Genomic DNA, 25,154 nt, shown 5'->3' with positions numbered 1-25,154 from the left:
GCGGACATTTTCCAGCACTCGCCTTTTGGCGACGTGTTAAGCTCATTAAGATCCCTCTCCTTGACAGGGGAATCTCGGCCGAACTATGTTCGGCTCGAATGGGAAGCGGATGACGAAGAACTTCGTTTCCCACCCACCACCCACTTTGTAGCCACTGTCGATGACTTAACCGACATGCTTTATTACGACTCCGAAGACATCGACGGTATGGACGACGATGCCGGAGAGGAGCAAGAACCACTGCCTACAGGGTGTTGGACAGCCACCTCCTCGCATGATATATACATGGTGGATACACCCAAAGAAAATAATGGCGACGATGAAAATCCAGTCGAGGATAAACCTCCTGAGATACAGCCGAAGCACCGACGTTAGCGGTGCCGCTCTAAGCCACACCGTACTAAAAACAGCAATACCATCACAGAAGATGATAACACTCCGGACGGTGCCGAAAACAATGAAGACCCCGTTGAGCCGACCTCCAAAAAGGAGGAACGGGATGATGGGCGAGTCAGCCCTGGCGAACAGGCCGTGAACGAAGACTCGGAGGATAGCAACTACCTTCTGCTCTCCGAGGACTAGGTTAGCCTCGGTGATGAAGATTTCATCGTGCCTGAAGAGCCCGCCGAACAGGAACGCTTTAAGAGTCAGCTAATTGCCACTGCAAGAAGCCTGAAAAAGAAGCAGCAGCAGCTTCAAGCTGACCAAGATCTGCTCAATGAAAGATGGACTGATGTCCGGGCAGCCGAGGAATACGGCCTCGAGCGCCCAACCAAAAGCTACCCGAAGCGCAAACTGTTACCACAGTTCGATGACGAAGTGCTGGAGCCCGTCCTACCAAGGTACAGTACGGATGACCGACCACCATGTGGCCGGGATAAAGCGGCACCTCAAGCCGAATACCAGCCAGCACTACCTCACCGAACAAACAGAAATACAATAGCCCGGGGATATACACATGACCTGCAACACGATTTGGAAAAGAGAGCAGGTCAGACAAGATCAATCTATGGATCACGGGGGCATGCCTCGACGCGTGATGACGGCCATCTGGCTGAACATGAGAAACATAACCACGTCTGGGCTGAAAACCACAGATGAGCTCCATTCGAACTACATCACGACTTGGCCCGATATAGAGGCGCTGCACACCCCCTCTGCTTCACTGATGAAGTAATGGGTCATGATTTCTCAGAAGGGTTTAAACCCGTAAACATTGAATCATATGATGGCACAACAGACCCCATGGTGTGGATTGAGGATTTTCTTCTCCACATTCATATGGCCTGCAGCGATGATCTTCACGCCATCAAATACCTCCCGCTCAAACTCAAGGGACCAGCTAGATACTGGTTAAACAGTCTGCCCCAAAACTCCATTGGTATTGGGAGGAATTGGAGGGCGCCTTCCTCGACAACTTCCAAGGCACATATGTCCGACCTCCGGATGCCGATGATGTAAGTCATATAATCCAACAGCCCGGAGAGTCAGCCAGGAAATTTTGGACTCGGTTCCTAACTAAAAAGAACCAAATCATCGACTGTCCGGACGCCGAAGCCCTAGCGGCCTTCAAGCACAGCATCCACGACGAATGGTTGGCCAGACACCTCGGCCAGGAAAAATCGAAGTCCATGTCAGCCCTTACGACACTCATGACCCACTTCTGTGTGGGCGAAGATGGCTAGCTAGCCCGTATCAACAACAATACAAGTGAACCTGGCACTTCTGAAGCCAGAAATAGCAATGGTAAGTGCCGACACAATAGACATAAGCGTCGAAACAACGGTGATAGCACCGAAGACATGACGGTCAACGCCGGATCCAGTGGCTCTAAGTCCGGTCAGCGGAAAAGCCATTTAAAAGAAACAATCCGGGCCCGTCCAGTCTGGACCACATACTAGATCGACCATGCCAAATCCATGGCACTCCTGATAAACCAGCCAATCACACCAACAGGTAATACTGGGTCTTCAAACAGGTGGGCAAGCTAAATGCCAAGAACAAGGAGAAAGGGTTGCAAAGCGATGACGATGACAAGGAACCCCGACCACCGAACACGGGAGGACAGAAGAAATCCCCCCCCAGTCAAAACGGTGAACATGATATACGCCACCCATATCCCCAAGAGGGAGCGCAAGCATGCACTCAGGGACGTCTACGCGATGGAACCAGTCGCCCCAAAGTTCAACCCATGGTCCTCCTGATCGATCACCTTTGATCGCAGGGACCATCCGACCAGTATCCATCATGGCGGGCACTTGTCCTTGACCCAATTATTGATGGATTACACCTCACACGAGTCCTCATGGATGGTGGCAGTAGCCTAAACCTGCTCTATCAGGATACAGTGTGCAAAATGGGTATCAATCCCTCAAGGATCAAACCCACCAAAACCACCTTTAAAGGTGTCATACCAGGTGTAGAGGCCTGTTGTACAGGCTCAATCACACTCGAAGTGGTCTTTGGATCCCCGGATAATTTCCGAAGCGAAGAGTTAATCTTCGATATCGTCCCCTTCTGCAGTGGTTATCATGCACTGCTCGGACAAATCACATTTGCTTGATTCAATGCGGTGCCGCACTATGCATACCTCAAGTTCAAGATACCTGGACCATGCGGTGTAATAACGGTCAACAGAAATACAGAGCGCTCCCTCCGTACTGAGGAGCACACCGCGGCCCTTGCAGCAGAAGTATAGAATAACCTGTTTAGGCAGAACCTCAATTCAGCAGTAAAGCCCCCGGACACCGTCAAGCGAGTCTGAACTACTCTACGGCAGGACGATCCAGCTCGTCTAGAGCTTGACTAGCAATTTGGCCTCCGTCCCAGTCCCAATCAAGCAGCGACATTTGTTCCACGCGTACATAACTACGCACTTAAATACCATGGGCACAGACGGAGGCATAGCTAGACTGCGGTCCACAATGCGGCTCAACCGCCCCTGGATCCGCATACCTTTACTTTTTTCTCTTTCTTTCAGGTTTTTCTATTCTCGAGGCTTTTCTGATAACCTGATCATCAGACCCATCAGAGAACAGATACACCAAGGAGGCAAGGAGCTTTGACGTACAAGGGAATACCCAGGTGGTCTCTGCTAACGATCGCTATACCTGTTTTACATACCCGCACATAGCTCGCTCTTGGTCATGGCTTGTTAAATAGCCTTTCTTGCTTATCGCATTACTTGTACAAGTACGCCTCGACGTATTTATCAAATTACAATTTGCAGCGTCAGCTTATTACTTGATCTTTTCCCTGTTTTTGAATTTTTTATCAATTGCATCCGTACACTCTGGTACGCATTACTTCGCTAGGGGCTTCATTGCGCCCCGCAATACGGCAATAAAGTCCGAACACTTTTACAGTACAGTTCGGCACCCCGAACTTATAGCATTATATGCATCGGCTCCGAATCATGTCTTTGGTCAATAGTTGGGTTGCCCGGCTCTTGTGCTTACTACCTTACGTTCCGCTCTATCGGCTAGGGTAGTAAAGGGAGAACTACTGTGATTGTGTCCCGGTTCTTCCGGACGAGCACCTCAGTAGAGAAAGCCGAAAACTGACTATCATGATGTGGCGAGAGTTGGTCAGCTGTTCGAGAGGTTTTCAAATCCTTAGAGATTTTTTCCGCTTTATGCGAGGAATCGGTTTTTATCCGATTAGGCGTGTATAGCACCCCAACTTCGGTCTTCCGAATATCAGGGGCTTCGCCAAAATTTTCATTGTCAAACTCCTATGGCTAAGCTAGGGTGATAACACCGTATAGTCTGATTGCCTTGTTCGTTGTGTTAAACACCTCCTTTAAGGACCAAAATTTGGAGTAAAGAGTGTTTATATTTATCCCGTACACCCCCGTACTATATACGTGGGGGCAGAAGCCGACGACTGGCAACTCTCAGATTTTCATAAACGGCCGCACATGAGGTAAATTTTTTAAAGTAACAAGCATTATAATACATAACAAACTTGTTTCATATTATAGGACAGGATAACATGAATGTTTTCATGGGAATATAACATCCTTCGCACATTGCTCCGCCGCAAGGCGGGATCCCTCTGGGACACTATCGAAATATAGCTCGGGTCGGCAGTGCTCCTTGCCCTTAGGCGGCCCCTCGGTCATCAGCTTCGTGGCGTCCATCTTCGCCTAGTGCATCTTGGCGCAGGCAAAGGCCATCCGCGTACCTTCAATGTAGACCGATCACTTGATGACTTCGAGCCGTGGGCAGGCACTGACAAGCCGCTTCACGAGTCCGAAGTAGCTACTGGGCATGGGCTCGGCAGGCCATAGCCGGACTATTAAGTCCTTCATGGCTAGTTCAGCCGCCTTATGTAGCTCGACCAGCTGTTTCAGCTAGTTGCTATAGGGAACCGGAAGTTCTGGTCCGAGGTATTGAGACCAGAACAGCTTCTCCGTAGAGCTCCCTTCTTCGGCTCGGTAAAATTGTGCAGCATCTGATATGCTACGCGGCAGATCTGTAAACGCCCCTGGAGAGCTCCAAATTCGGGTAAGTAACAGGAATGTTTCCTTCACATATCTGCTTTGCATATTGTAAGCCTTACCCGCTGCAGTTTTCTTGGCTGCCTGGATATCCTGGAGGGCGCCATGTGCTTCAGCTCGAGCGTCTAGTGTGCTCTGGCGGGCCTTGGCAAGTTCATTCTCTTGAGTCTCAAAATCACGCTCCAAGGACTCGTACTTCTTGACGGCGTCCTGGAGCTCTTGCTGGACCTCGCTGACCCGGGCCTCGTGCTTCTCGCACGCGGCGCGTTCCTTGGCCGCTTTGTCTTCAGCCTAGGTTAACACCTTCTTGAGGGCCGCCACCTCGGTCATGGGCCCTAATAAAGTTCATGACACTTGCGTCAGCATGAACCATTCATCATTCCCAAACATACACGCAGGTTAAATACATACCTTTGCTTTCCTCAAGCTGCTTCTTCACGAGGTCGAGTCCTTCCTCGGCCCGCTCCAGATTCTGCTTTAGTCCGAAGACTTCCGCAGTGTGAGCAGTGGCAGCCAGCAGTGTCGCCTGCTTGTTCACATAGACATATTATGTTAGACTCCTGCGAAAATTATTATGATCCTCTGTTCGGATTTTCTTTCCGAACACCGAACAGAGCATCAGGTGCTACTGTCTATACTATGACATTCTTTTACAATCATATTACTTACCTCAAAGCCTGTTAGAAGGCTAGTGCAGGCTTCGGTCAGTCCGCTCTTGGCGAACTGGACCTTCTCAATCATCATACTCATAAGAGTATGGTGTTCTTCCACAATGGAAGCACCTTGCAGCGCTTCCAGTAATCTATCCGGTGCCTCTGGATGGACAAAGGTCACCGGTGGAGTTGGCTCGCCTCCCTCGTTCGAAAGCGGCGGCCTGCCTGAATCTGGAGCCGGTTGGGTCTCCGAAGCTGTATGCGGCTGTTTTCTCCCCCACGTGTCCGGAAGCCTGGGCTTCACCCTCTGGCACCACCGGGATGGCCTCCTGAGCTTCTCCGATGCCTGGGATCCTTCGAGACAACACCTCGGTGTTGTCCGCGGCCTTGGGGGAGGAGGCCGTCGGAAGGGATGTGTTGTTCATCACCGACGGGTCTAGCGACCCCTCCGAAGAGGAGGACAGCGCGACGTTGGACTGGGCCGGGCTGCAAGTGCGTGATCGAGCACATTAAAAACAATAAAGTAAAAAATGCCGGATATACTACTGTGTCCGGACACTTGCGGTTGGCTAGGGGCTTGACCCTGGGCTCCCACTCCCCGCCGCTATTCATGGCCGCTGCAGAGTTGTCCGGAAGGGAAGTTTTCCCCTTCTTGGACGCCTCAGCCTCCCCATGTGCGGAGGCATTCCTCTTCTTTCTCCACCCAGTAGGGGGGGGGATGGATTTCTTCTTCCTCCTCTTCCTCATCGTCTTCGGTAGAGGAGTGCGTCTTGGAGTCTTCGGACATCACGTCTGAAGTGCCCTTGCGACGGAGACCACTTCTGGTCCCCGGGGCCTTCTTTTTGGCCTTCTTCTTTGGCACCTCATAGGGTGCCGGAAACAACATCTTCATTAGAAGAGGCGTTTCTGGATCTTCGGGCAATGGAGCCAGACAGTTAATCTGCTCCGCTACCTCTATCCAGGCCTGAAAAATTGGTAGGAAGGCTTAGATTCCTCCCTCAGATATGCCAGTAAAGGATATACCTTGGAAGCATGAAAGAACTTACCAGATTAGCCCGACATTTCGAGCTAAGCCCACAATCGTCGGTCGTGGGTGGTGGTACCTCACCGGCCTTGAAGAGCACCTTCCAGATGTCTTCGTGCATCGTGCCAAAGAACTCCCGCAGCGTCTGGTGCTTGGCCGGGTCGAACTCCCACAAATTGCTAGTCCGGCGCTGGCACGAAAGGATCCGACGGAAGAGCATAACCTGGACCATGTTGACAAGCTTGATTTTCTTGCTTATCATGTTCTGGACACACGTCTGGAGCCCTGTCAGCTCGTCCAAAGAGCCCCAGGCCAAGCCCTTCTCTTGCCAGGAGGTGAGCCGCATTGGGACTCTAGATCGGAATTCGGGGGCCGCCGCCCAGTTGGTGCCGCGCGGCTCGGTGATGTAGAACCGCCCCGATTGCCACCCCTTTACAATCTCCATAAAGGAACCTCGGTCCAGGTGACATTTGGCATCTTGCCCACTATCGGTGTCAAACCCGACAGATCTCGGGTAGGGGGTCCCGATCTGTGCGTCTTAGGCTGATGGTAACAGGAAGCGAGGGACACAATGTTTACCCAGGTTCGGGCCCTCTCGATGGAGGTAAAACCCTACTTCCTGCTTGATTAATATTGAAGATATGAGTAGTACAAGAGTAGATCTACCATGAGATTGTAGAGGCTAGACCCTAAGAGCTAGCCCATGATGGTATGATTGTAATTGTGATCGGCCTTCTAAGGACCAACCTCTCCGGTTTATATAGACACCGGAGAGGGCTAGGGTTTACATGGAGTTGGTTACAAGGAAGGAAACTCAATATCCTGATCACCAAGCTTGTCTTCCACACAAAGGAGAGTGCCATCCGGACACGGGCCGAAGTCTTGAGTCTTGTATCTTCACGCTTCAATAGTCTGGACAAAGTATATAGTCCGGCTGTCCGGATACCCCCTAATCCAGGACTCCCTCAGTAGCCCCTGAACCAGGCTTCAATGACGATGAGTCCGGCGCGTAGTCTTGTCTTCGGCATTGCAAGGCGGGTTCCTTCTCCGAATACTCCAAAGTAACTGTCGAACACTCAAACTGTGTCCGGATCTGCAAGATGATCTTCACATACCATTGTAGGGAACATAGCGTAAATCTGGTCTGCTGGCAATCTTCATACATCGTGCCCTTACATCGTGGCCTGGTCCAACATGAACCGACATTTCTTGCCCCACCTTGACTCGCGTTGCGAGGCGGTTTTATTGGCACGTCCTACCAAAGCAGAGATCATGTTCCTATTATTACGGGATTTTCCATCAATACGGGCGTGCGTAACCCCACGACGACCGTTGGTATGACTCCGTATATTTTTGGATAAGTCTCAAGCGGTCACACCGAGGACTCTTGATATTCTCCGCCCTTATAAAGGGGTCGAGGCCTATGCCTCTTTTCCACATCCCTTGCACCTTCTTGCACCTCGAGCTCCAACGCCCAAGACCTAAGCTCCAACACCCCAGTTCCTCCAATATGTCCGGATCCAACCCTAAAGGTCGGTGGGTGGCCTCCTCGATCCAAGAGGAGGACATTACGAGGCTTAGGAAGGTTGGATACCTGACCGCCCATATTCAGCACAGGCTTCCTGCTCCAGGAAGGTTATCCCTATACCGGAGCCCCATGAGAGCGTTGTGTTTGTCCCTCACTTCCTCCGCGGCCTGGGCTGTTGGAAATATGCCCTAGAGGCAATAATAAAATGATTATTATTATATTTCCTTGTTCATGATAATTGTCTATTATTCATGCTATAATTGTGTTATCCGGAAATCATAATACATGTCTGAATACATAGACCATAACATGTCCCTAGTGAGCCTCTAGTTGACTAGCTCGTCGATCAACAGATAGTCATGGTTTCCTGACTATGGACATTGGATGTCATTGATAACTGGATCACATCATTAGGAGAATGATGTGATGGACAAGACCCAATCCTAAGCATAGCACAAGATCGTGTAGTTCGTTTGCTAGAGCTTTTCCAATGTCAAGTATCATTTCCTTAGACCATGAGATCGTGTAACTCTCGGATGTCGTAGGAGTGCTTTGGGTGTACCAAACGTCACAACGTAACTGGGTGACTATAAAGGTATACTACATGTATCCCCGAAAGTATCTGTTGGGTTGACATAGATCGAGACTGGGATTTGTCACTCTGTATGACGGAGAGGTATCTCTGGGCCCACTCAGTAATGCATCATCATAATGAGCTCAATGTGACCAAGTGTTTGGTCACGGGGTCATGCATTACGGTACGAGTAAAGTGACTTGCCGGTAACGAGATTGAACGAGGTGTTGGGATACTGACGATCGAATCTCGGGCAAGTAACGTACCGATTGACAAAGGGAATTGTATACGGGATTACTTGAATCCTCGACATCATGGTTCATTCGATGAGATCATCGTGGAACATGTGGGAGCCAACATGGGTATCCAGATCCCGCTGTTGGTTATTGGCCGAGAGCTGTCTCGGTCATGTCTGCGTGATTCCCGAACCCGTAGGGTCTACACACTTAAGGTTCGGTGACGCTAGGGTTGTAGAGATATTAGTATGCGGTAACCCGAAAGTTGTTTGGAGTCCCAGATGAGATACCAGACATCACTAGGAGTTCCGGAATGGTCCGGAGGTGAAGATTTATGTATAGGAAGTCCAGTTTCGGCCACCGGGAAAGTTTCGGGGGTCACCGATATTGTACCGGGACCACCGGAAGGGTCCCGGGGGTCCACCAGGTGGGGCCACCAATCTCGGAGGGCCACATGGGCTTAAGTGGGAGGGGAACCAGCGCTTGGTGGGCTGGTGCGCCCCCCTTGGGCCTCCCCTGCGCCTAGGGTTGGAAACCCTAGGGGTGGGGGCGCCCCACTTGGCTTGGGGGGCAAGTCCCCCCTCTTGGCCGCCGCCCTCCCTTGAGATGGGATCTCTAGGGGGGCGGCACCCCCCAGGGCCCCTATATAAAGAGGGGGGAGGGAGGGCAGCCGCACCCTAGTCCCTGGCGCCTCCCTCTCCCTCCATAACACCTCTCCCTCTCGCTGAGCTTGGCGAAGCCCTGCCGAGATTGCCGCTACTTCCACCACCATGCCGTCGTGCTGCTGGATCTCCATCAACATCTCCTTTCCCCTTGATGGATCAAGAAGGAGGAGACGTCTTCCCCAACCGTACGTGTGTTGAACACGGAGGTGCCATCCGTTCGGCGCTAGGATCACCGGTGATTTGGATCACGACGAGCACGAGTCCTTCAACCCCGTTCTCTTGAACGCTTCCGCGTGCGATCTACAAGGGTATGTAGATGCACTCCTCTCTCTTGTTGCTAGATGACTCCATAGATTGATCTTGGTGAAGCGTAGAATTTTTTTTATTTTCTGCAACGTTCCCCTACAGTGGCATCATGAGCTAGGTCTATGCATAGTTTCTATGCACGAGTAGAACACAATCTTGTTGTGGGCGTAGATGTTGTCAATTTTCTTGCCACTACTAGTCTTATCTTGTTTCGGCGGCATCGTGGGATGAAGCGGCCCGGACCGACCTTACATGTACGCTTACGTGAGACAGGTTCCACCGACTGACATGCACTAGTTGCATAAGGTGGCTAGCGGGTGTCTGTCTCTCCCACTTTAATTGGATCGGATTCGATGAAAAGGGTCCTTATGAAGGGTAAATAGAAATTGGCATATCACGTTGTGGTTTTGGCGTAGGTAAGAAACGTTCTTGCTAGTAACCTATAGCAGCCACGTAAAAACATGCAACAACAATTAGAGGACGTCTAACTTGTTTTTGCAGCATATGCCTTGTGATGTGATATGGCCAAAAGGATGTGATGAATGAAATATATGTGATGTATGAGATTGATCATGTTCTTTTAATAGGAATCACGACTTGCATGTTGATGAGTATGACAGCCGGCAGGAGCCATAGGAGTTGTCTTTATTTTTTGTATGACCTGCGTGTCATTGAATAAACGCCATGTAATTACTTTACTTTACTGCTAAACACGTTAGCCATAGAAGTAGAAGTAATCGTTGGCGTGACAACTTCATGAAGACACGATGATGGAGATCATGATGATGGAGATCATGATGATGGAGATCATGGTGTCATGCCGGTGTAGATGATGATCATGGCACCCCGAAGATGGAGATCAAAAGGAGCACAATGATATTGGCCATATCATGTCACTATTTGATTGCATGTGATGTTTATCATGTTTTTGCATCTTATTTTCTTAGAACGATGGTAGTAAATAAGATGATCCCTCATAATAATTTCAAGAAAGTGTTCCCCCTAACTGTGCGCCGTTGCGAAAGTTCGTTGTTTCGAAGCACCACGTGATGATCGGGTGTGATAGATTCTAATGTTCACATACAACGGGTGTAAGATAGATTTACACATGGAAAACACTTAGGTTGACTTGACGAGCCTAGCATGTGCAGACATGGCCTCGGAACACAAGAGACCAAAAGGTCGAACATGAGTCGTATGGAAGATACGATCAACATGGAGATGTTCACCGATAATGACTAGTTCGTCTCACGTGATGATCGGACACGGTCTAGTTGAGTCGGATCATGTATCACTTAGATGACTAGAGGGATGTCTAATCTGAGTGGGAGTTCATTAAATAATTTGATTGGATGAACTTAATTATTATGAACTTAGTCTAAAAACCTTTGCAAAATGTCTTGTAGATGAAATGTCCAACACTCATGTCAACCTCAACTTCAACGCGTTCCAAGAGAAAACCAAGCTGAAAGATGATGGCAGAAACTATACGGACTGGGTCCGGAACCTGAGGATCATCCTCATAGCCGCCAAGAAAGCATATGTCCTAGAAGGACCGCTAGGTGAAGCACCCATCCCAGAGAACCAAGACGTTATGAACGCTTGGCAGTCGCGTGCTGATGATTACTCCCTCGTTCAGTGCGGCATGCTTTACAGCTTAGAACCGGGGCTCCAAAAGCGTTTTGAGAAACATGGGGCATATGAGATGTTCGAAGAGCTGAAAATGGTTTTCCAAGCTCATGCCCGGGTCGAGAGATATGAAGTCTCCGACAAGTTCTACAGTTGTAAGATGGAGGAAAATAGTTCTGTCAGTGAGCACATACTCAAAATGTCTAGGTTGCACAACCGCTTGTCCCAGCTGGACATTAACCTCCTGGACGAGGCGGTCATTGACAGAATCCTTCAGTCGCTCCCACCTAGCTACAAGAGCTTTGTGATGAACTACAATATGCAGGGGATGGTGAAAACTATTCCTGAAGTATTTTCAATGCTGAAATCAGCAAAGGTGGAAATCAAAAAGGAACATCAAGTGTTTATGGTCAATAAAACCACTAGTTTCAAGAAAGGCAAGGGTAAGAATAACTTCAAGAAGGACGGCAAGGGAGTTGCCGCGCCCGGTAAGCAAGTTGCCGGGATGAAGCCAAAGAATGGACCCAAACCTGAGAGTGTGTGCCTTTATTGCAAGGGAAAGGGACACTGGAAGCGGAACTGCCCCAAATACTTAGCGGACAAGAAGGCCGGCAACACTAAAGGTATATGTGATATACATGTAATTGATGTGTACCTTACCAGTACTCGTAGTAGCTCCTGGGTATTTGATACCGGTGCGGTTGCTCATATTTGTAACTCAAAACAGGAGCTGCGGAATAAGCGGACACTGGCGAAGGACGAGGTGACGATGCGCGTCGGGAATGGTTCCAAGGTCGATGTGATCGCCGTCGGCACGCTACCTCTACATTTACCTACGGGATTAGTTTTAAACCTCAATAATTGTTATTTAGTGCCATCTTTGAGCATGAACATTGTATCTGGATCTCGTTTAATACGAGATGGCTACTCATTTAAATCCGAGAATAATGGTTGTTCTATTTATATGAGAGATATGTTTTATGGTCATGCCCCGCTGGTCAATGGTTTATTCTTAATGAATCTCGAACATGATGTTACACATATTCATAGTGTGAATACCAAAAGATGTAGAGTTGATAACGATAGTCCCACATACTTGTGGCACTGCTGCCTTGGTAACATTGGTGTCAAACGCATGAAGAAGCTCCATGCCGATGGACTTTTGGAGTCTCTTGATTACGAATCATTTGACACATGCAAACCATGCCTTATGGGCAAAATGACCAAGACTCCGTTCTCCGGAACAATGGAGCGAGCAACCAACTTATTGGAAATCATACATACTGATGTGTGCGGTCCAATGAGCGTTGAGGCTCGCGGAGGCTATCGTTATGTTCTCACTCTCACTGACGACTTGAGTAGATATGGGTATGTCTACTTGATGAAACACAAGTCTGAGACCTTTGAAAAGTTCAAGGAATTTCAGAATGAGGTAGATAATCAATTTGACCGAAAGATAAAGTTCTTACGATCAGATCGTGGGGGAGAATATTTAAGTCACGAATTTGGTACGCACTTAAAGAAATGTGGAATCATTTCACAACTCACGCCGCCTGGAACACCTCAGCGTAATGGTGTGTCCGAACATCGTAATCGCACTCTATTGGATATGGCGCGATCTATGATGTCACTCACCGATTTACTGCTATCATTTTGGGGATACGCTCTAGAGACAGCTACATTCACTTTAAATAGGGCACCGTCTAAATCCATTGAGACGACACCGTATGAATTATGGTTTGGGAAGAAACCTAAGCTGTCATTTCTAAAAGTTTGGGGATGTGATGCTTATGTCAAGAAACTTCAACCTGAAAAGCTCGAACCCAAGTCGGAAAAATGCGTCTTCATAGGATACCCTAAGGAAACCATTGGGTAAACCTTCTACCTCAGATCCGAAGGCAAGATCTTTGTTGCCAAGAACGGGTCCTTTCGGGAGAAAGAGTTTCTCTCGAAAGAAATAAGTGGGAGGAAAGTGAAACTTGATGAAGTACTACCTCTTGAAGCAGAAAGTAGCGCAGCTCAGGAAGATGTTCATGTGATGCCTGCACCGACTAGAGAGGAAATTAATGATGATGATCAAGGTACTTTGGATCAAGTTACTACTGAACTTCGTAGGTCCACGAGGACATGTTCCACACCAGAGTGGTATGGCAACCCTGTCCTAGAAATCATGTTGTTAGACAACGGTGAACCTTCGAACTATGAAGAAGCAATGGCGGGCCCAGATTCCAACAAATGGCTTGAAGCCATGCAATCCGAGATAGGATCCATGTATGAAAACAAAGTGTGGACTTTGACAGACTTGCCCGATGATTGGCGAGCGATAGAAAACAAATGGATCTTTAAGAAGAAGACGGACGCGGATGGTAATGTTACCATCTATAAAGCTCAACTTGTCGCTAAGGGTTATCGACAAGTTCAAGGGGTTGACTATGATGAGACTTTCTCTCCCGTAGCGAAGCTGAGTCCGTCTGAATCATGTTAGCAATTGCCGCATACTATGGTTATGAGATATGGCAAGTGGACGTCAAAACGGCATTCCTTAACGGCTATCTTAAGGAAGAACTGTATATGATGCAGCCGGAAGGTTTTGTCGATCCTAAGAATGCTAACAAGGTATGCAAGCTCCAGCGCTCCATCTATGGGCTTGTGCAAGCATCTCGGAGTTGGAACATTTGCTTTAATGAAATGATCAAAGCGTTTGGGTTTATGCAGACTTATGGAGAAGCCTGCGTTTATAAGAAAGTGAGTGGGAGCTCTGTAGCATTTCTCATATTATATGTGGATGGCATACTTTTGATGGGAAATGATATAGAACTTTTGGACAACATTAAGGCCCACTTGAATAAGTGTTTTTCAATGAAGGACCTTGGAGAAGCTGCTTACATATTAGGCATCAAGATCTATAGAGATAGATCGAGACGCCTCATAGGTCTTTCACAAAGCACATACCTTGATAAGATATTGAAGAACTTAAATATGGATCAGTCCAAGAAGGGGGTTCTTGCCTGTGTTGCAAGGTGTGAAATTGAGCTCGGCTCAATGTCTGACCACGGCAGAAGATAGAGAAAAGATGAGTGTCGTCCCCTATGCCTCGGCCATAGGGTCTATCATGTATGGCATGCTGTGTACTAGACCTGATGTAAACCTTGCCGTAAGTTTGGTAGGAAGGTACCAAAGTAATCCCGGCATGGAACACTGGACAGCGGTCAAGAATATCCTGAAGTACCTCAAAAGGACTAAGGATATGTTTCTCGTATATGGAGGTGACGAAGAGCTCGTCGTAAAGGGTTACGTCGACGCTAGCTTCGACACAGATCTGGATGACTATAAGTCACAAACCGGATCCGCGTATATTTTGAATGGTGGGGCAATAAGCTGGTGCAGTTGCAAGCAAAGCGTCGTGGCGGGATCTACATGTGAAGCGGAGTACATGGCAGCCTCGGAGGCAGCGCATGAAGCAATCTGGATGAAGGAGTTCATCACCGACCAAGGAGTTATACCCAATGCGTTGGGGCCGATCACTCTCTTCTGTGACAACACTGGAGCTATTGCCCTTGCCAAGGAGCCCAGGTTTCACAAGAAGACCAGGCACATCAAGCGTCGCTTCAACTCCATTCGTGTAAATGTTCAAGATGGAGACAAAGATATTTGCAAAGTGCATACGGATCTAAATGTCGCAGATCTGTTGACTAAACCTCTTCCACGAGCAAAACATGATCAACACCAGAACTCTATGGGTGTTCGATTCATCACAATGTAACTAGATTACTGACTCTAGTGCAAGTGGGGGACTGTTGGAAATATGCCCTAGAGGCAATAATAAAATGATTATTATTATATTTCCTTGTTCATGATAATTGTCTATTATTCATGCTATAATTGTGTTATCCGGAAATCATAATACATGTGTGAATACATAGACCATAACATGTCCCTAGTGAGCCTCTAGTTGACTAGCTCGTCAATCAACAGATAGTCATGGTTTCCTGACTATGGACATTGGATGTCATTGATAACGGGATCACATCATTAGGAGAATGATGTGATGGACAAGACCCAATCCTAAGCATAGCACAAGATCGTGTAGTTCGTTTGCTAGAGCTTTTCCAATGTCAAGTATCATTTCCTTAGACCATGAGATCGTGTAACTCCCAGATGCCGTAGGAGTGCTTTGGGTGTACCAAACGTCACAACATAACTGGGTGACTATAAAGGTATACTACAGGTATCCCCGAAAGTATCTGTCGGGTTGACACGGATCGAGACTGGGATTTGTCACTCCGTATGACGGAGAGGTATCTCTGGGCCCACTCGATAATGCATCATCATAATGAGCTCAATGTGACCAAGTGTTTGGTCACGGGATCATGCATTACGGTACGAGTAAAGTGACTTGCCGGTAACGAGATTGAACGAGGTATTGGGATACCGACGATCGAATCTCGGGCAAGTAACGTATCGATTGACAAAGGGAATTGTATACGGGATTACTTGAATCCTCGACATCATGGTTCATTCGATGAGATCATCGTGGAACATGTGGGAGCCAACATGGGTATCCAGATCCGGTTGTTGGTTATTGGCCGAGAGCTGTCTCGGTCATGTCTGCGTGATTCCCAAACCCGTAGGGTCTACACACTTAAGGTTCGGTGACGCTAGGGTTGTAGAGATATTAGTATGCGGTAACCCGAAAGTTGTTCGGAGTCCCGGATGAGATCCTGGATGTCAGGAGGAGTTCCGGAATGGTCCGGAGGTGAAGATTTATGTATAGGAAGTCCAGTTTCGGCCACCGAGAAAGTTTCGGGGGTCACCAGTATTGTACCGGGACCACCGGAAGGGTCCCGGGGGTCCACCGGGTGGGGCCACCTATCCCGGAGGGCCACATGGGCTGAAGTGGGAGGGGAACCAGCCTCTGGTGAGCTGGTGCACCCCCCTTGGGCCTCCCCTGCGCCTAGGGTTGGAAACCCTAGGGGAGGGGGGGCGCCCCACTTGGCTTGGGGGGCAAGTCCCACCCCTTGGCCGCCTCCCCCCCTTGAGATGGGATCTATAGAGGGCCGGCGCCCCCCAGGGCCCCTATATAAAGAGGGAGGAGGGAGGGCAGCCGTACCCTAGTCCCTGGCTCCTCCCTCTCCCTCCGTAACACCTCTCCCTCTTGTTGAGCTTGGCGAAGCCCTGCCGGGATCGCCGCTACTTCCACCACCACGCCGTCGTGCTACTGGATCTTCATCAAACTCTCCTTTCCCCTTGCTGGATCAAGAAGGAGGAGACGTCTTCCCCAACCATACGTGTGTTGAACGCGGAGGTGCCGTCCGTTCGGTGCTAGGATCATCGGTGATTTGGATCACGACGAGCACGACTCCTTCAACCCCATTCTCTTGAACGCTTCCACGCGCGATCTACAAGGGTATGTAGATGCACTCCTCTCTCTGTTGCTAGATGACTCCATAGATTGATCTTTGTGAAGCGTAGAATTTTTTTATTTTCTGCAACGTTCCCCAACATGGGCCTCACCCTCGACCCCTTTGTGAGGGGGCTCATGTTCTACTATGGGTTGGATTTTCATGATCTGGCTCCGGATGCTATCCTCCATATCTCGTCGTTCATTATCGTGTGCGAGGCTTTTCTCCATGTCACCCCACACTTCGGCTTATGGCTCAAGACCTTCAATGTAAAGCCGAAGATGATTGAGGGGCGACATGCGGAGTGCGAAGGTGCCATAATAAGAAGGAACGCCGATGCCCCATGGCCAGAGGGTTCTTTCCCGGAAGTATCCGATGTATGGCAACAGAGGTGGTTTTATGTTACGGCTCCCAGAGGCACAAAGTGGGTAGCCGCCCCCGAGTTCCGCTCGGGCCCTCCGCCACAGTTGGCATCTTGGACCGACGTAGGACGGAATTGGGGGCCCGCTGGTGATGTACCAGTACTGCAGAATCGCATCCGGGAGCTTCTCGAGAGGGACATAAATCTTGTCAGCATAATTCGAGTGATGTTAATCCGACGGATATTGCCATGCAAACGTCGGCCTCTCCGGATGTGGGAGTTCAATCCAGAGGGTCCGCGGACTATCAAGCACTTCTTTGGCCTAAAGCTCGAAGGGATGTGTAAACTATTCTTCGGACCACAAGTAAAGTGTCCAGACACCACCGAGGATGCGGGCCTAAGCTGCAATCGCCTAGATACCCAAGTAAGTAACCTTAAAGCCGTACACTTTGTTTATATTTACCATAAGCATTGTTCTGAAAACCCTCCGTGGCCAGGAATGGCTCAATAAGGCGGAGAGAATCAGGTGTCCGGTGCCACTTCCTGAAGGCTCGCCGAGTCCAACCGTAGCCAAGATGCTTGGCCGACTGCTTAGCAAAATGCCCTCAGGGAAAAGCGAAGGAAAGGGCAGCGAAGCCAAACTTCACATACTACGCATCTGGACTGGGGGAATTGATTTCTCCCCAAAGGAGGATAGTCGGGGAGGGGAGGCTAAAGCCTCCTCCCCACATGGGGAGAAGAGGTCCGCCTCCGAAGACTTGGAGACGGAGATGCCCAAGCAAGGGAAGAAGGTATCACCCGGGGGCTCTGCCGCGACGGGCACCCTCACCGGGTCGTGGCCACCAACGGGCTAGCCCTCCACCGAGCTGTAAGTTAATCGTTCATTCGAAGGTATGGTGTTTCTCCGAGATCCCTAACCAGGATTCGTCTTTTGTAGTCCGGCTAGCAGCTCTTCTCAACAGAGTTCGTCTTCGGGGGATCTTTCTCTGGAGATGATGGAGAGAGAGACCCCGCCCACTTCTCTGCCTCATGAAGCGGGCGACACTGAGGTGTCGTCACAAAGGAGTCTCGTTCTGCCAAAGCCGGAAGCTAATACGTCAGCCGCCCTAAGCCCGGAGCGTTTGGCTCCCACGGGGGGCGATGAGGAGGGTCCGGCACAGTTCGGTGTTCGGCCAGACGTACTGACAGGTCTTCTGGAGCGAGTTGCGCTCTCGGAGGAGCACCGCTCATTAATGAGCGCGGTGCTTAAGAAGATTTCCTCCGCTACAAGCGGTTTGAATGAGGCATTTACGAGCCTGCTCAGAGGCTTTGAGGTATGTAGTGAAAAAATGCACTATTTTTTGGCTGTAAGGCACGCACTAGGTGTGCTCCATATGGATAGTAGCCCCCGATACTCTGGTTGCCCGCCATAGGCGGCAAACGGGGGATCATATAGTAATGGCCGCGTTGTACATGTGCGCAGGTGTCTAAGGATCCGACAGCCGACCAGTCTGTTGAGGTTGCCGAACTAAGGAGGCAAATCGGATCTATCGATGCCAATATCACGCTGGTGAGCAAGCGGCTGGATGAGTCACAGGGTATGTGCTCTGCTTCCCTTATTATGTTGTATAGGAAAGTGTGAGAGGGGCATAATATTAATGCAATGTGTTTGTATTTCAGATGGAGCTGCTGTCGTGGAGGCCCTGAGGGCGGAACTTGCTCGGGCCAAGGAACAAGCTCGGGCTAGCAATGCGGCTGCCCTAAAGACGGCCGAAGAATTGAGAGCCGAACAGGCTGCTCATCGCCGAAGCCAGGAAAAGATAGCCGCAATGCCTGTGGAGTTGAAAAATGCCGCTGACCGGTATGTACTCCTTGAAAAGGAGAGTAAGGCTAGCTCGGCCGAGCTGGATAAGGAACTTAATGCCACCAAGGAGATGCGGACCGAGATCCGGCGTGTGCGGGAGGAGCTCTAACAGGCCAACAAAATCGTGGCTGGGGGCTCCTACTTACTGCGGACGAAGTTTTTGGATCCGAAGTATGCTCCCCTGGATGGACGCTGGAGTCCTACAGACGCATATGCGGACTTGGCGAATAGTACAGCTGACGCTGCCAAGTTCTTCGAGGATCAAGGTGATAAGGAAGTGGAGAAGCTTTTCTGGTCGCAATTCAATGCTCCCACTCGCCCGTTGCCGTTAAATGAGAAGATGGCTGCTGTAGCGGAGCTTCACAGGTTGTCCGGGCTTGCAATGCAGTCTGTAATAGACCATCTTTGGTCGAAGGGGCCTAAGCCGGACAGTTACTTTGGCTTGGTGCAACAATTCCTTGGGGCCGTGCCTCGGATCGACGCCATGAGGAGGTCAGCGTGCATAGAGGGTGCATGAATGGCTCTTGCCCGCGTTAAAGCCTATTGGACGGATAAGGAGGCCACCATTATAGCGACCCAGGATCCGGCAGGGGGCCAATATCCGGCCAAGCACTACTTGGCGCAGGTCACAGAAGGTGCCCGCCTAATAGAGGCACAGTGCTCGAAGAATGTCTTGTTCGAGTGATGAATCGAATCATTGTAAAAACAATGTTTATTTTGATTATGAGGCTATATTTATACTGTTTGCCTGAAAATATGATTGTGTCCCCTGTGCGGCCGTTTATAATCCAAAAGTTAGCAGTCATTGGCTTCAGCCCCCACGCATACAATGCGGGGGTGTTCGCAAAAAATATTCTTAATCACACTTGATCCAATGTCTTGGTCCATTAAGGAGGTGGTCGCACGTCAAACTAGGCAACCGGACTATATAGTTGTAACACTTTCGCTTAGCCATGGGAGTCTAATGTTGGGGCTACTATGTATCCCCTGGTACCTTCGCGTGCATCCGAGTATGGGCGTGTATGTACATGACCGGGAAATGGCCCTTCGTTAATGCGGACGAATCCTAAAGATTCCGGTGAGTCTTTGAGTGGTTGATCAGTCTCTCGCTGTATCATGACAGTTAGTTTTCGGCTTTCTCTACTGAGGTGCTCATCCGGAATAACCAGGGCACAATCACAGTAGTTCTCCTTTGGCCGCCTTAGCCGATAATGACGGAACGTAAGGCGGCAAACCCAAGAGCCGGGCAAACCCAACATTTGACCAAAGACATGATTCGGAGCTGATGCATATAAGGCCAAACTCATGACACCGAACACTCCCGAAGGTATTCGGACTTTATAACAGAAGATGGGCTTGAGAATGCCCAACTTTAATCTGTCGTGGCGAAATGCCAATAACGGCAGTATCCTCTGTGGGTATGGAACCCATGGGATGGTTAAACAACAAGAGGTAATAGAAAAGGTTTACACAGGGGCTTAATCTAAAAAGAAACCTGCTGAGCGGAGCCCTGCTACACGTCTGCGCCTTTGTCTCCGTTGTGCCGTATCCTGGAAGGGTATCGCGTGAATGTTGTCTATGAAAAAGAGAACTCGTAGGAGAGTACAACGTAAGTATGCGATGGATAATAAAAGTGTAAGATGTTGGCCTGCCAATAAGGTTGAGCCAAGTGTGGGGCTTTATTAAATATTTATAGCCCCTGGTGTCCGCTATGGGATTACATATACGGTGCCCTGGTTCGATTTTATCCAGGCTACCGGACTCGTCTAACCGTGTATGTGGTCTTAATGACCAGTCATGTTTTTTGATATTGGAGGCCTATTATAGTCTGGCCGCTTGGGCCGTCGCGTGTTCCTCTGCACGTGAAGAGCGCTCTGTGATTCCGTTAATGGTGATGACACCACGTGGACCGGGCATCTTGAGTATAAGGTAGCCATAGTGCGGCAATGCGTTGAAGCGGGCGAAGGCCGTTCTTCTATGCATGATAGCCGCTTTGGAAGGGTGCGATGGTGAAGAGTAGTTCTTCGTTTCTGGAATTGCCTCAAGAGCCAAATGTTACCTCCAGTACGACGGAGCCCCTGCCATAGGCTTCAATGCCTGGTATCACCCCTTCAAAGGCGGTGTTGCTTTGGCTAATTCTGGATGGGTTTATCCCCATCCTGTGGACAGTGTCCTCGTATATTAAATTGAGACTACTGCCGCCGTCCATGAGGACACGGGTGAGACGGTATCCGTCGATTATTGGGTCAAGCACCAAGGCCTTTGATCCTCCACGTCGAATACTAGTTCGGCCGTCCAAGTGATCGAAGGTGATCGTATAATACATCAAGTAGTTAGGTGTGGGTACGATGGGATCTATATCGCGCTTGTCTCTATGCGCGCGTTTGTGCCTTCTCATGGATGTGCGAGTCACGTGGATCATGTTCACTGTTTTAACCTCTGGCGGGAATTTTTTCTGTCCCCTAGTGTTCGGCTGGTGAGATTCATCCTCGTCTTCACTTGGTGTTTCCCTTCCCTTGTGTTCGGCATTTAATTTGCCGGCCTGCTTAAAGACCCAGCACTCTCTGTGCGTGTGGTTCGCAGGTTTGTCGGGGGTGCCATGAATTTGGCACAGTCTGTCTAGGACTCTATTCAGAACGGACGGTCCCTCTTTACTGCCTTTAAATGGCTTCTTTTGCTGATCAGGTCGAGAGCCCCTATTAACCGTTGTGTTATCCAGGCTCTCTTCCTTGTTTTGGCGTTTGTTTTTATTACTTTCACGCCCAATATGCGACCCTATCCAAAAGGAACTCAAAGGTCCCACCAAGGATAGACCCACATATTCAAACGCTTTTGCAAGGTGGATATCATTACATCAACATTACATAATAGATGGGGATACATACATAAGGCATACAATGCCACACGAATACAACATCATCTTACATAAGATCAACATCCGACTATGGATGAAACACAAACAGAAACTCAAATGACATCCACCCTGCTAGCCCAGGCTGCCGACCTGGAACCTATCCCCTGATCGAAGAAGAAGCAGAAGAAGAAGTCCAAAACAAGCAAACATCGCTCTCGCGTCATGATCATCAGATAAACCTGTACCTACAACTGTTGTTGTAGTAATCTGTGAGCCACGAGGACTCAGCAATCCCATTACCATGGGTATCAAGACTAGCAAAGCTTAATAGGTAAGGAAGGGGGTAAAGTGGTGAGGTTGCAGCAGCGACTAAGCATGATATGGTGGCTAACATATGCAAGTAAGAGCGAGAAGAGAGCAAGCGGAACGGTCGTGAAGCTAACAATGATCAATAAGTGATCCTGAACTCCTACTTACGTCAAACATAACACAGAAACCGTGTTCACTTCCCGGACTCCGCCAAAAAGAGACCATCACGGCTACACACGCGGTTGATGTGTTTTAACTCGGATCTGGTGTCAAGTTATCTACAACCGGACATTAACAAATTCCCATCTGCCACATAACCACGGGCACGGCTTTCGAAAGATAATATCCTGCAGGGGCGTCACAACTTAGCCCATGATAAGCTCTTGCGATCAACGAAGGATATTCCTTCTCCCAGGAAGACCCGATCAGTCTCGCAATCCCGGTTTACAAGACATTCGACAATGGTAAAACAAGATCAGCAAAGCCGCCCGGATGTGCCGACAAATCTCGATAGGAGCTGCACATATCTCGTTCTCAGGGCACACCGGATTGTCCAAACTTCCGGTAGGCCAACCCAGAGTTGCCCCTAGTGGCCACCGGCGGCTGACAGGTTGGACCAACACTCACAACGAGCACTGGCCCGAGGGGGGGGGGGAAATAAGATGACCCTCGAGAGCGCGACTCCCAAGGGAAAAAGGGCTAGGTGAGGCAAATGGTAAAACCAAGGTTGGGCCTTGCTGGAGGAGTTTTATTCAAAGCGAACTGTCAAGGGGGTCCCATAAATCACCCAACCGCGTAAGGAACGCAAAATCCAGGAACATAACACCGGTATGACAGAAACTAGGGCGGCAAGAGTGGAACAAAACACCAGGCATAAGACCGAGTCTTCCACCCTTTACCAAGTATATAGATGCATTAATTAAATAAGAGATATTGTGATATCCCCACATAATCCTGTCCACCATGGAGCAATCTTCAACTTCACCTGCAACTAACAACGCTATAAGAGGTGCTAAGCAAAGCGGTAACATAGCCAAGCAGTGGTTTGCTAGGAAGGGTGTCAAAGGTTAGAGGTTCATGGCAATTTTGGAGGCTCGATGAGCAAAAGATAGGTAGTGCAGCAAAGCGATAGAACGAAGCAACTAGCATAGCAATGATAGTAGTGAGATCCAGGGTAGCGGTCATCTTGCCTGAAATCCCGCAATGAAGAAGAACGAGTCCATGAAGAATATGAACGGAAGAAGCCACGAAGACGAACCAAGTGTAGACGAACGAATCCTCACGATCGTAACGAAACGGGAACTATCAAGAAGAAGCACACAACATGGTAAACACACCACACATGAACAAGGCATGATGCTCAACCAAGTATGATGCATGACAAGGCTACATGAAGCTACTCATGGCAAGAGATGATGCATACAAGAGCAACACATCAAAGCAAGTTTAAATGAGGCCGGAAACAACATAGAACTAATTCGGTAAGTCCTCATATGCAAATTTCGAAATTGGTCCAGATCTGAATAAACCTTATGTTCAAGTTGTTAAACAGCAATTTAAAATGCACCATGATGATCTACACGAGATTCTAGTCAAGTTATATATAAAGTTCATTTAATTCGGAGCTACAGCCTAGAAGATATGAGCAAAACAAGTTAAACATGGCATTGATGCAAAATGCACCCAAACATCAAGCAAACACCTCAAAACAATTATGCAATATGATAATATGAAACAACATGCAATTCTAAGCAAGTTTTATATAGAGCACACTCAAAACGGAGCAACAGTTCAACACACACACATGAAACAAGTTATAGCAACAACCTGTCCAAAACTGCAACTAGGCATATTGCAAGCATCAAAACAACAAGCTACAACATCTCAACATAATAACAAAAGGGATGGGCATGAAGTACAGGTAAAGCATAACAAAACATGAACACTGAGCTATCTCCAAAAATCACTAGAACATGCTCAAACACACATAGCAAGATTGCAACTAATAACAGTTACAGATTTAGCAAAAATAACATCAGGTTGCAATGTTTAGAGCTATCAAACAACATGTTACAGGAACTTATCATGGCAAACAAAGGCATGGCATGAATCTACTAAATACATAGAACAAAAGTCCTTTACTGACCATGAGCCAAAAAAGATCAGAAGATATGATGGCACCCATGTAAACATAGCAAGTTATATGACAGATTCATACATGGCAGGAACAACAATAAGTAGGCATGTTGATGAGCTTGTACCACTCACCACAGAGCATTACATGGCATGAAAAGGCAACCAGCAGTAATATTACATGTTTATGAAGCAAAGCATGTCAAGAGCAAGTTCATAGGGTGCATGGATCACTAGGAAATCACATGGCAAAACTGAACTTCATGGTAACAGGCTGACAGCAACATCATTTAGCAAGTTTGGAGCAAGATATGAACAATCTACAGCAAGCTATAAATGCAACCAGGGGCATGGATGGATAGCTCATAACCATACGTACAAAACATCCTTACTGAAGTATCTCAAAATAAGCATGGATCTCTTTGTAGCATCAAGTTTGCATGGCATAAAAAATAACAGCAGAACAGGGACTGAAATCAGCAACATCACGAGGCCTAGTTTACATGCTTGTGCTAGTCACCACACTGATCACAAAAATACATGGCATACACCCCTGTAAAGATGGCATGACATAGTTTAAAACACATGTAGACATCAACCTCATAGGATGCACACATCAAACATGGCAAAAATGACAAATCATCAAGTTATAACAGTTTCAGCAGATTAACAGCTACATGCACTCTTGCAACGATAATTCGGGCATCAAGATGAACTCAAAAGAACATGATGCAATGGAATGAAATGAAGTACTCATCGAGACGAACAACCCAAAACGGAGCCACGGATGCAGAGTTATGATGCTATGAGCAGGAGCTAAAAATATGCAAATATCTCGGGACTTGGCAGATTTTCTCACCCCGGGGAAAAGTCAACTGCGGCGAGGTGGCGGCGGATCTCGCCGGAGACGAGCAGCACGGCGGCCGGAGGGATCAGAGAGGAGCGGAGGAGGCCGGGGATGGACGGATCTGGTCGCTCCCGACCGGATCCGGCACCGAAGATGACCGGCGGCGAGCTAGCTGCGGAGGACCGCAGAGATGAGGGCGGCGTCGGTCGCCGGAGCTGGCGACGGCGGGCCTGGGCGGCGGCGCAGGGGCGAGGGCGAGGCCGGGCGGCGGCTTGGTGGGCAACGGGAG

The sequence above is a fragment of the Triticum dicoccoides genome, chromosome 4B, assembly GCF_002162155.2.
Source record: "Triticum dicoccoides isolate Atlit2015 ecotype Zavitan chromosome 4B, WEW_v2.0, whole genome shotgun sequence".
Lineage (NCBI taxonomy): Eukaryota > Viridiplantae > Streptophyta > Magnoliopsida > Poales > Poaceae > Triticum > Triticum dicoccoides.
This window is presented reverse-complemented; position numbering follows the sequence as displayed.